The sequence below is a fragment of the Hemicordylus capensis genome, chromosome 1, assembly GCF_027244095.1.
Source record: "Hemicordylus capensis ecotype Gifberg chromosome 1, rHemCap1.1.pri, whole genome shotgun sequence".
Lineage (NCBI taxonomy): Eukaryota > Metazoa > Chordata > Lepidosauria > Squamata > Cordylidae > Hemicordylus > Hemicordylus capensis.
In genome coordinates this window covers 308581384-308592761 of record NC_069657.1, presented here as the reverse complement: position 1 = coordinate 308592761, position 11378 = coordinate 308581384, and the positions used below count along the sequence as shown (strand labels likewise).

Sequence of the window (11378 nt, the reverse complement as noted above, 5' to 3'; positions counted from 1 at the left end):
TGTTTTTAATTCAGTGTAGTATCTTGAGCTTTTGTGTGGACATCTACACAGACAGTAAGTAATCTGTGTAAATCTATTCTTGGACTGTGAGCCACTCCCTTCCATAATGTGGAAGGGACAAGTATATTGCTTCCTCTCATTAATGTAGGGAAAATAATATTGCCTGCTGCTTCTTACAACATTTCTTTCCATCTTCAAAGGGCTTTGGAGAACGTGGAGGTATGGAAACACCATCAATGTGTCTGACAGATTTCTGTCAAATCTTTCTAACTGTGGTGAGAATAACCAACAGAGCTTCCTTCTGTGGTGTTGGACCCTTGGTCCACCTAGCCCAATATTGGGTAGATTGTATATACCAATATTGTAGCAGCAGCTCTCCAGGCTCTCAGGCAAACATCTCTCTCAGACGGGATACTTCATAACCTTCAGCTGGAAAGGCTGGGGTTGAGCTTAGGACCTTCTGCATATAAAAATCTTATGCTTTCCCACTGGGCTATGTCTCGTGTAAAGTGCTTCAACCACTCATGAGACAGGTTCTCACAATCTGTGTGAAGCTGCCTGACTGGGAACCAGGAGATTTGCATGCCATGAATGCTCCCAATCTTCAGTTGAAAGAACTCATAAATGTTTCTTGAAGTTGGACTGGCACCATGCTAACCCAAAATTTATCTGGGATTGGTCATCTTGGATTTGATCTACAGTTATTGACAATGTCAGGTTGGTGTGGTGCCAATCTGGCATTGGTGAAAATTTGTGGATCCTTATGATGGGAAATCGGGAGCACACATGGCACTCAAACCTACCAATTCCTGATTCCCTGCTGTTGTGGGGATGGTGAGGAGCAGCCTATAGTTGCTTGGTTCCAACACTATGGCTCCTGTGGGCCAGAGAGGCACATACAATGCTGTGGAGGTGTGTGAAGGAGATCCTATCTATTCCCCACCTGCAAAGCAGTGTAATTGTCTTTGTGTGGCATGAGTATGTTGCAACAGGGGCAAAGGGACAGTCAGTGGCCCAGGATTTGGAATGCTGCTGTTCCTATCCTAGGTTTAGGTTCCAGCATCAGTGTGGGGTTTCCAGCTGTGTACTCATACCAACATAGGGACCTTAACATTGTATCTTGGAGTTGATGGGATTGGGCAATTGTTGATATGGAACTTGTGAGGGGAAAGAACCTTATTCTCTATAAATGATTTCTATAGCACTTTGCATTGTGTAACATGGTTTACAATGCTTAGCTATCATATATCTGAAGAAACAGAGAAAGCAGCAGCACACTCTTATGAATAGTGAGTGGTCCAGTGTTGCTTTGCAACTCAGTGAACAGAAGATGGTGCCAAAGCGCAATGTCCAGCCTTAACTGGGCTTCCCCAGCAGCTGAGAGAAGTTGGAGGGTGGAGGAAGTGCTCCAGGTTTTATGTTACTGTAAGGAAGAGGAAAGTGTTGACCAGGATTGTGAGAGGACTCTGGAGTTGCTACTGAGAAGGATGATATGTACAGTCTGTTGTGGGGAGGGGGAGTGAGAAAAGGGCTGTTCTGAGGAGGAAAGCCGTGGAGTAGACACTATATGGCCTTGCATCTAGAAGCCAAACTACGCCAGGCGTTAATTAGGTAAGTACACTTATCTCTACCGTGCATTTGAGGGGCCTGTACCAGCTTCACGTTTAAAATGAAAACAGGTACAGTCATTCACATGAAAACATGTGTGGGTGTACAGAGATCTGTACACATACAACACCGATACAACAATAGGGATGTCATGCACTACTTTTTGTTAGAACACATATTCAAGAGCTGAGTCCAAGTATTCAACGCACATTCTGGACTGCTCTGACTCAAAATTAAACTTGACTTTTTGGATGCTAATGTTATATTTAGAGTTGCCAACTTTACCCTCTATCTGTACCTTTAGCAGCAATTTGATCTGTAGCAATTAGAAGGCCATGAAAGCTTTACCTGTTGGTTTCTGCATAGCAGACATCTGCAAATGAGACCAAAAAGGCCAGCCTGGGATTTTTTCCTAGCCAGTTGGTGACCCTGAGTATATTCCACTCCCCACTCCCCACACACTTTTTTGTTGTTGTTGCTTATTTGTATGTAACTATTGACAATACCTAACATCCAGTAGTTTTGAATAGTTTCCCTCAAATGCTGGCACTCAGTGTAGAGTAATGGGGTAACAAATTTGAAAATTATGTTTACTCCATTACTCTGCATTGGATGTTGGGGTTTGTGGAAACAGAAGATGAAGGGGAATTTATTGCATAGCTGGAGGAAAGACTATGTTTCTTGGACCATTATTTTACTCCCTGGTTTTTGCTGTTATTCATCAGCTTCCTCTCTGTTATACTGGGGACATAGGAACAATTTGGCAGTGTGCTTTAGTCAGCTTTGGCACCATCCGTAGGCCATCAGGACAGCATTCTTTCTGAGTTTATCTGCAGGAACTCTAAAGCAACACCAGAGGGACAAATCTAAAACTGGCAAAGCAGCAATTTATGTTTGCAGCTGCTTGAACCTTCTCTTTACTTGCATACAGTCCAGTTATCTTCACACCATATTCTTGCACATTTCTTTGCCATTGTCTAGCATCTGTTGAAGTCTTGTCTAGTTGCTGTGTATAAATGTATGTTTCACCCCACATAAGCCAGCATAGTAATTTCTCCTTTCAAAGTTGTGCCTCCTTTCCATAGTATCAAGGAAGATAATGCTCAGCAAGGAAAGAGGATTTGAATAATACAATAGTCTGGCAGGTCTTATGTTTGGCTCTTCAGCCACATAATCATGTCAGGAGAAAGAGGTTCATCTCCAGTAAACTAGAACATTGATTGTATCGCAACAATAAACCAACTTCCTTTCATTTATCTTTGTTGCATCAAAAACTATCTATTAATGCTTATCATTTGCATATATGTAGGAATGCAACATAAGAGTCCCATTAAACCAGATAACATGTAAATATAGACCAGTGTTTCTCAACCACCGGTCCGTGGACCGGTGTTGTTCCGCATGGCATTGGGTACCGGTCCGTGAGGCATCACTAATACCCCCCCCCCTCAAAAAAAACAAAAACAATTACAGGCTGGTGGTGGGCACCGGAAGCTCTCGGGAGCTCATTTCTAGGCAGTCCTCACTGCTGCATAACATTCATTTCACTTCCTTGAAATGAACATTGTCCAGCAGTGAGGAATGCCTGGAAATGAGCTCCAGAGAGCTGCCTGAAATTGTTTTTTGATGGTGCCAGGGGGTGGGGGTGGGGATGAGGGGGGTGACCGCCTTACTAACAGCTGGTCTGGGAAACTATGCACAAATAATGTACTGGTCCATGACTCCAAAAACATTGAGAAACACAGATATAGACAACTCTTTTGCTTAATGCTGAAACAGGAAGTGTGAGCAAATTGTACTTCCTGTTTAGAAGTCCTGTTTCAATTAGGGGTGTGCATTAACCTGTTCGGAGACTCTTTTATGGGCCTCTGAACAGGTTCAAGCACAGGCAGTTCGAAGGTGGGGATGGGATAACTTTAAGGGTTGGGAAGGGTGCACTTACTTTCCCTCCACTTCCCCGCTGATGGTGCTCACTTGAAAACTGGTCCAGTGGGGCAGCAGTGTACCTCCCTGCTGCCCAGTCCACTCTTCGGACCGGAAGTAGGTGGAAGTAGCTCGTGCCTGATGCATGCGCATGAACGTGATGTGCACACGAGTGCAAACTACTTCCACCTACTTCCGGTCCAAAGAGTAGACGGGGCAGCAGGGAAGTACACTGCTGCCCCACCGGACCAGTTTTCAAGTGAGTGCTGGTGGGGGCAAGTGGAGGAAGGAGTGAGTGACGGGGGGAGTGGAGGAAGGGGTTATCCCACCCCTGCCTTCGTACTGGCCCCCACCAGTTCCATGCACATACCTAGTGTAAATACTTTTTAAATTGCCCTAGAAAGTATTCAATCCAAAGGTATTCTGCATCAGAACAACATGTTTTTGAAGTAAGGAATAGGGCAACTTGTAAGTGAATGAGCACAACACTATTCTTTTGTTTTTAGGTGATACATAACAAGGACAACCAAATTAAGAACATTTTAGAAATGGCAGAATGACCATGAATGTGAAAAAGTCCATCACCACCATTTGTTAGATGAATTATAGCCACACTACAACCTAGCTTTGAAGAAGAGCTTCAGCTTTGTTAAAAATAGCTAGAACAACCATAGAAGGGAATTTTTTTTTTAAAAAAAGCATTGGAATCGTGGACAGAGAGTTAAAGTATAGGCTTGGAAGTCAGATAGCATTTATTGGAAAGCTCTAATGAGAAAAAGATACATTCCTACTGCTTAATTTTTTATACAATTTCACACAGTTTACTGAACAATTTTTAGAAGGCAGACACTATGCATCTGTCATTGATGAACCGTAGTGAAAGGCATAAAATTATATTCTAGTCAGTGTGAGCACTTGATAAATATTTGCTCAACCTACATTTCTCTTCCAAATCTTGGTCAGTGTCCCAGTCTTGATATGAGAAAGGACACTCGGAAGAACATTAATAGGATTTACGATATAAATATCTCTGTGCCATCAGTTTGCTGGGCTCATGAACATGAATAATGTTGCACAAGCAAAACAAGAATAACAAATGCACCAGTGTCAAGACCTTAGATAAAATGCATTTAATTAATAAAGTTATATTGGAGATGCAGGGAACCAAATAACTAACTGAATTATACTAATGCCATGCCAAAGACAATACTGATGATGTTTAGTAGTGACAACAACATAACCTCAAGGTTAAGAGCATCACATTCAACAAAGGACTTCAAGAGCAACAGGAGGGAGTAAATAACAGCAGTCTGCAGAGATATACAGGCTACTGTCTGTAAAAGGCCACAGCTAATCTGTGAGCTGAATAAGAAATAGCCAGAAACTGTCTACAAATCAAATGTCATTATTATTTTACATGAGAAAGGGACATTCTGGACAGGCAGAACTTGCAAAGTTAAAATGAAGCTTGTTTCACAAAAAAGCATTAACAGATTAAGTGTTTAGCAGAGTTTCATCAAATGCCTAAATACAGTATATACAGTAGGTATATGAGTCAAATGACCTGAAGGGAAGAGACAGCATTTAATATATAGCAAAATAGTGTAAAAAATGTCTTAATGCTTCCAATTTATGTATCTATCAATGGATTTCTGCCCTGCCATTTGACCCTAAAAACCGCTCCTGGCAGCCTAGTTGTCCTCATCTATACTTTGATGTGAACCATTCTCAAGTCCTGATTACCTTCCCTAGAGGAGGGAAACTGAGCAGGAAGCCATCAGACCAGACCAGACCAGCTAGTTGACGATTCCTCATTTCCATTGCCTTCTGTGGTCTTCCCAATGGATAGCTTGATGAAAAGGGGGAGTCAGAAGCACATAAGGGATAGGAAGCACTCTCGTCTCGGTGGTGTGCATCTCTTGTTCTTTTACCTTCCCATTTACCCCTTTACCCATTTAACTTCCCTGGAAGAAGACCATTGACCATTGACCAGACACACCATTGGCAGTAAGAGGAGGGGCTTTCACTCCTCCCACTTCTCATTTTAGAGATGGGTGTAGGGGAGGTGACTTGAGCTGTGAGTATGCTTCTTTGTAGAGCTAGGAATATTGACATGAAAAATCTTGGGATTGTCATGGTTTAAAGGAACTGAAAGCAAGGGAGACCAAAGTTAAGAGGCAGTGGAGATGTTATTGTCATTTATCACTAAATACCTACTTCATGTCTTAACTATTTTTATTGTTGTTATTGTTTATCTGTGCAGGGAAACTCTGAGATCATGAGCATTGATCAAGCAATATATGGAGTTTTTTCCTTATGCTGTTTGTGAGTTTTACTACTGTAGATTATCATGGCTCTTGTATCTCATAACCATCCAACGATGCAAAGTCTAAGAAAATATCTTTTCTCCCACAAGATCCAAATAAATGGTAGTTGAAGACATAGAAGCAGAAGATTAAGAATCTTGGCACAGTCACAGAAACATGGTTGTGATGATGATGATGATGACAAATATTTATATACCATTTTCAGCAACAGAGTTCTAGAGTTACTTCATAAGCATCTTTGAAATGATGCAAGGGTTCCTCCCCCATGGGCATGTAGAACAAAAAAGAATCATATGTGCAATGATTCATTGTGACCAATTATATCTAAGTAGCTGATTTGGTACATTCACATTGCTGAATAGCCAACAGCAACACTTTAAAGAACATTGGCAATTATTGCACAATACACCAGTTATTGTCACACCTTTTTGGGGTCTTACACTAGGTTTGCTACTTTTGCTCACATCACCTCTTTTCTTTTAACAGCTGCAAAACTGGAAGATATACAACTGTTGTTGCTTTTCTTTTTTATGCATGATTATGCAGTGATAGCGAAAGCATTACCAGTGGGATTCTTACCTATCATGCAGCTATTCACCGCACAGAGCAGAAAGAGGTAGCAACTGTCCTTCACGCTGAATGATTGTCTCCAATTGTTGCAGCCATTTGAAAAGTATTAAGCCTTAACTAACAATAGATGTGCTCTGAAGCTTCCCTTCACTATTATAACTTCACACTAGAAAAATAAACGGTGCTAATCTCTGAAATGTATCATTCAAGCTTGAACTGTCAGTATGACTCACTGAGTTGACAAAGAGAAATAATAATTAATATGAACCCTTGTTATTCAACATAAATTTGATCATAGAGTTGGCACCAGAGTTCCCTGTAAGGCATGTGCATGTGCTCATAATTTTTTTGATGTCCTCTGAGTTAATTTTAAACCTCACTCAGGTTGAATCAGGAAGACCCCATTCTGAATGCATGTGTGCACACATGGCTGCGATATACTGCTGCCCAGAACAAAACTCATTGCACACACAAATGAAAATTATTAGCAAGAACACTGGTTGGCACTTTTCAACATTAATGTGATTGTCAATTTTTACTTTGTGGCAGCTGAGCCAACATCACAAAGATGAGACAACACTGAAGACTCTACGGTTAAATGTTTCATTTGAAAAATTGCTTCCAAGGAATTGCATCAAATGCGGATAGAGTAACTAAATTTCAATTAATTTTCCGTGCTTCAGGATGTATGACGCTATGTGTTTTGCTAGCTTTTCATATTCAAACATATTTCTTATGCACCTCCACTCTGCAGAATAGGCAATAAATAACAGCATCAGATGATCATAATTACATATATTTTAATTATTGTTTATCTCTGTGTCAGATAAAGTAATGTAGGAAGGAGTCTTGAGTCTCTCTCTGATTCAGTTCTCCATCTATCAACTTAGGAATTTCAGTTGTAACTTCAGAAGTGAGGGGGAAGATACAAATAAAAACAGAAGGGTGGGGTTTCCATTGACAAAAAATGCCCACAGGTATGCCTCCGGTTGTTTTTGTCACGCTATACTTTACAGTTGAAAATCATGTTAAAGTAATGAGCAGGAGGTCTGTCAGATTTTTCTGGCATCATCTTTCAAGGAAGCACACAATTCCTTGTTGAAGAACTGAACCTTCCACTTCTTGGCCCAAGCACTTTCTGATATGCAAGCAACAGTATGAAACTTTTAATTTATCATTTAGACATATTTGAAATTCAGCTCGGAGTTAGCACATCTGAAAGACTTTAAGCATAATTCAGAGCTCTGAAAAGTGCATATGGAACTTCCTGTGGGCAGGTGATGTCCTGGTCTTTTATATAGTCAGGGAATGCTCTGTACAAAGTAGCCATTATGCTGTCCACATGACAGCAGGCTAATGGCCTATTTTCTTTTCATATAGAAAGGGAAACTGCAGGAAAAGAATGGCCGTTCTCAATACTCTGACCAGGTGTGGGGAAGAGATTGGCAGCCTGTATGTTCATGAATACATGTGTATTGGATATGATCCACAGAAATGCTGGTCCAGGAATATGATCTAGCATGGAATCCCTGCACTGCATATATCCAAATCTGTGTTACATTGTAGATACAACTAGCACTGCCCAGTCAATAGTTTGAGGCTGCATCTGTCCCTTTTAAGTACTCCCAGGCATCAGAACAGGATGTGGCTGCTGTTCTTCACATGTCCCCTTACTAGGCTAATCTCTCGCTCTATAATTCTCGAAGGAAAACCCATGGCTAATCCCATGCATGGCAGCTCTTCTTCTTTTTTTAATAAGAATTTTTATAAGAACCAATTTTCCCTTAGATTGGTACACAAAATAAATTTCACATTCTTTTTCCATTGGTATTCCCAGTCAGAGAGATTGATCGATCTTTTAAAGTTCTGCATCCATTTTATCATACATTCTTTTATCTGCCCAGTCTCAGTTTTATACTTCAGTAATAGCTTATAAATTCTGCCTAATAAATGATCAGTGTTTTGGGTGATTAATTCTTCAAATTCAGTCAGATCTCTAAGTTTCCCACCCTGTAACTGTAACTCTTTCTGAACTATTGAGCTGATCTGAACTTGTTGAAGCCAGGATGCTTGTTAAGTTGATTGCCAGGAAGAAACTGATTTGTCCAGAGCTAAATATTGGGCCAAACTTTGTAAGGAGTATAGACTGCCTCGCCAAAAGTTATACTTAGAAGAAAATTCTTCTTCATGGAAATAAACATTCAGTATTGAGGCCAAAGGTGATAATCTAGGACTTATTCTTTTCTGGTATTTATCCCAGACATAAAAAAGGCTATGTATGTTGTTGTAGTATAGTATGTGGAATACTATGTTGTGGAATAGTATGTTGTTGTATCTCCAGATCTTTCCTCAAACCAGAAATCCATAAGTAATTATGCAAACCTCTAGTAAGACCAAGTTCCTCCATTTGGGTAAAACTTCCGTATGGGGATAAAATCCAATTCGAAATCCAAGTCAAGCTACTAGCATGATAATAAAGTTTCAAGTTAGGAACTCCAAGACCACCTCTTTCTTTGGAATCTTGCATCACCTTAAATCGAATCCTGGGTTTTTTATAATTCCAAATAAATGAACTGAGCTAACTCTGCCATTTATTCAATATCTTGTCATCCATCTTTATAGGGATAAACTTGCAACAAAAGTTCCTAACTACAAAAGTTCTTAAGTACTCCACACTGTGGGAAAGCCTCCTAATGAGGACCATTCCCACTCAAGGGCAAAACAGCTAGGTATTGAAGTTGTCAGGAGACAACTCCTGACTTCCTCTAACCACAGGGCTCCCCACGTCAAGGGGTGGGCTACTCAACACACCACAACCCAAGTCACAAAACTCCGGGTTGGTGAGCCAAGCAAATCCCTGAGAGGGGTCCATTCCTGACCTCCGCGGGCCACAAAACCCTGAAGGGCCATTCCATGGTAAACACACACACCCCAGCTTCAATGGCCCTCAGGCGGAACACCAATACTAATCCTGCCTACCCACAAGCTGCACTTATCTGCCACAGAAGGGGGGTAAACCTCAGTTTAGCCTCTCTTACCCCCACCAAACCACAGCTTCCTTCAAACCCTTTTGCAAGTCTCTGAGAAACAAATTGTTTCCCGAATATGCGAGGTGGACACCATCAGCCCTATAGAATGAAGCACAATAATGTTAAATATCAGGGTGGAGAAATCATCTTGCCACACAATGTAACAATTGCCCTGCCTATTTCCTGTTTCACCGTTTTCCGCACCCTATTAAAACACATTGAGCCTTCTACACTTTTTCAAGTCAGGCATGGGATGATGTTGGATTAGAACAACAAATTCGGCCAACAGGCCATCAACACATGCAGATCAGCAATTGCCTGCAAACTCAAACCTTTGCCTTTTAGCAATCCCAAATCATTGCCCCCCTCCAATGAACAATGAGGATGTGAGGGGGCCAGTTGGAGGTGGCATACTCATTCATCAAGGGCAATAAATGGCACCACAGAATTCCTCACAAGCCAAGCCATTCCACTTCAGCTACAACCCCACTGGTGTACACTACCCTGGTGTAGCAGGCTCTACGACTGGCCCAGAAGATATAGCTATGGCCGTATATGAGCACTCAAATAGCAGTTGACAACTGCTGCAAATCTGAAAGAAAGAACAAGATCACCACCCATTCTGCAAAGCAACTAAACAGCTGGCTTAAATGAACAAATGTAGTGGTGGCTGGTGGACTGTTGCCACCGTCCCAAGGCGCATATGTGACTTTCAGGCAAGCCAGTCACCACTGCAGAAGATGCGGAGCAAATCTGGAAGGAGTGTGTGTCATGGTCAGCAAGGTTGAGACCCTCCCTCACCAGTGCCACTTTTATGATAGTCCAAAACTGAAAACAGGTGGGGGGGGATCCTCATGTTGAAACTAAGGACACTCTGCCTCACCCCATGCTCACACATACGCTAGCAAGGCATACACAGGACATAAGTCCACTGACGAGCCCTGCACCAAAACTATCCTGGAGTCCCCACAACGGGTAGTCTTAGCTACCTGGATGTGGAGGACAACCCCTTCTCCCTTCAGCTTCACATCTTGACATTGCACTGCCCGTCCAAAACTGTCAGACCTGGAAGCCACAACTTGCTGTTCCGCAAGTCACCAAAAAATGTTCTCAGTGCTGAAGCAAAACCTCAAAATTGGAAAAACAATTGGACAAACAACCTATCCAACAATTGAGGAGGGAAGGAACCCTAGAATCAGGATGGGGGGGGTGTGTGCATCTGTGACCAACCTTCCAGCATCCTGCACATTCTGAAGTGGTATCTGCAAAACCTCCCAGCTTAATGTGAAAAGCTAGCTTACCCAACCATCTACCAATTGAGCCAGGCAACAAACCCTAGGCATGCAGATGGACACAGAAGCACAGTATGTGTTCTATTGGGAGGTGCCAAATATCATGGAGACCCACAGACTGCCTGAACTGAATGAACTCACGTAAAGCTGCAGAATACCGCACCTGGCTTTAGGGGCAAAAAAAGAACCAAATGACCTGCTCTACTTCTAGCCTCCAAGGTTCCACAGACTGGCCGGAAAAACCTCAGGAAGCTCTTTGGCTGTCAGGGCAAGTGTCCGAAATCAATCTTCCTGCATCTGAGACAGCACATCTGTAATGGTGTTATCTAAGCCAGGGATATGCCACACATCAAACAAAATGTTGTGCCGCAAACACTGTAAGGTAAAGCTCCAAATAAGTCCCATACTGTAACTCGGGGACTCCTAGAAGTCCTAGAGTTCATTACATGCCATATTATCGTACCAGAAATGTACTGAGCAATTGGCAAACTCCCTAGCCCAGTTATGCACCGTGACAACTATACGAAAAAATTCCAAAAATGTTACATTTTGCATAATGCCCCATGATGCCCAAGCCTCAGGCCACTTAGCTGTGCACCAGCGACTGCGGATGTACAACCCAAAACCCA

At 42.0% G+C, this 11378-nt stretch overlaps 1 protein-coding gene across 1 annotated transcript in view; it reads left to right on the top strand.

Moving 5' to 3' along the window:
• The first annotated feature begins 1501 nt into the window (after positions 1 to 1501).
• The window catches only part of IMPG1 (interphotoreceptor matrix proteoglycan 1), a 180081-nt gene continuing 170204 nt past the window's right edge, over positions 1502 to 11378 (top strand). Inside the window, exon 1 of the mRNA XM_053286948.1 lies at positions 1502 to 1611. The gene's annotated coding sequence lies outside the window, so the exon portion shown is untranslated. The remainder of the gene's footprint in view (positions 1612 to 11378) is intronic.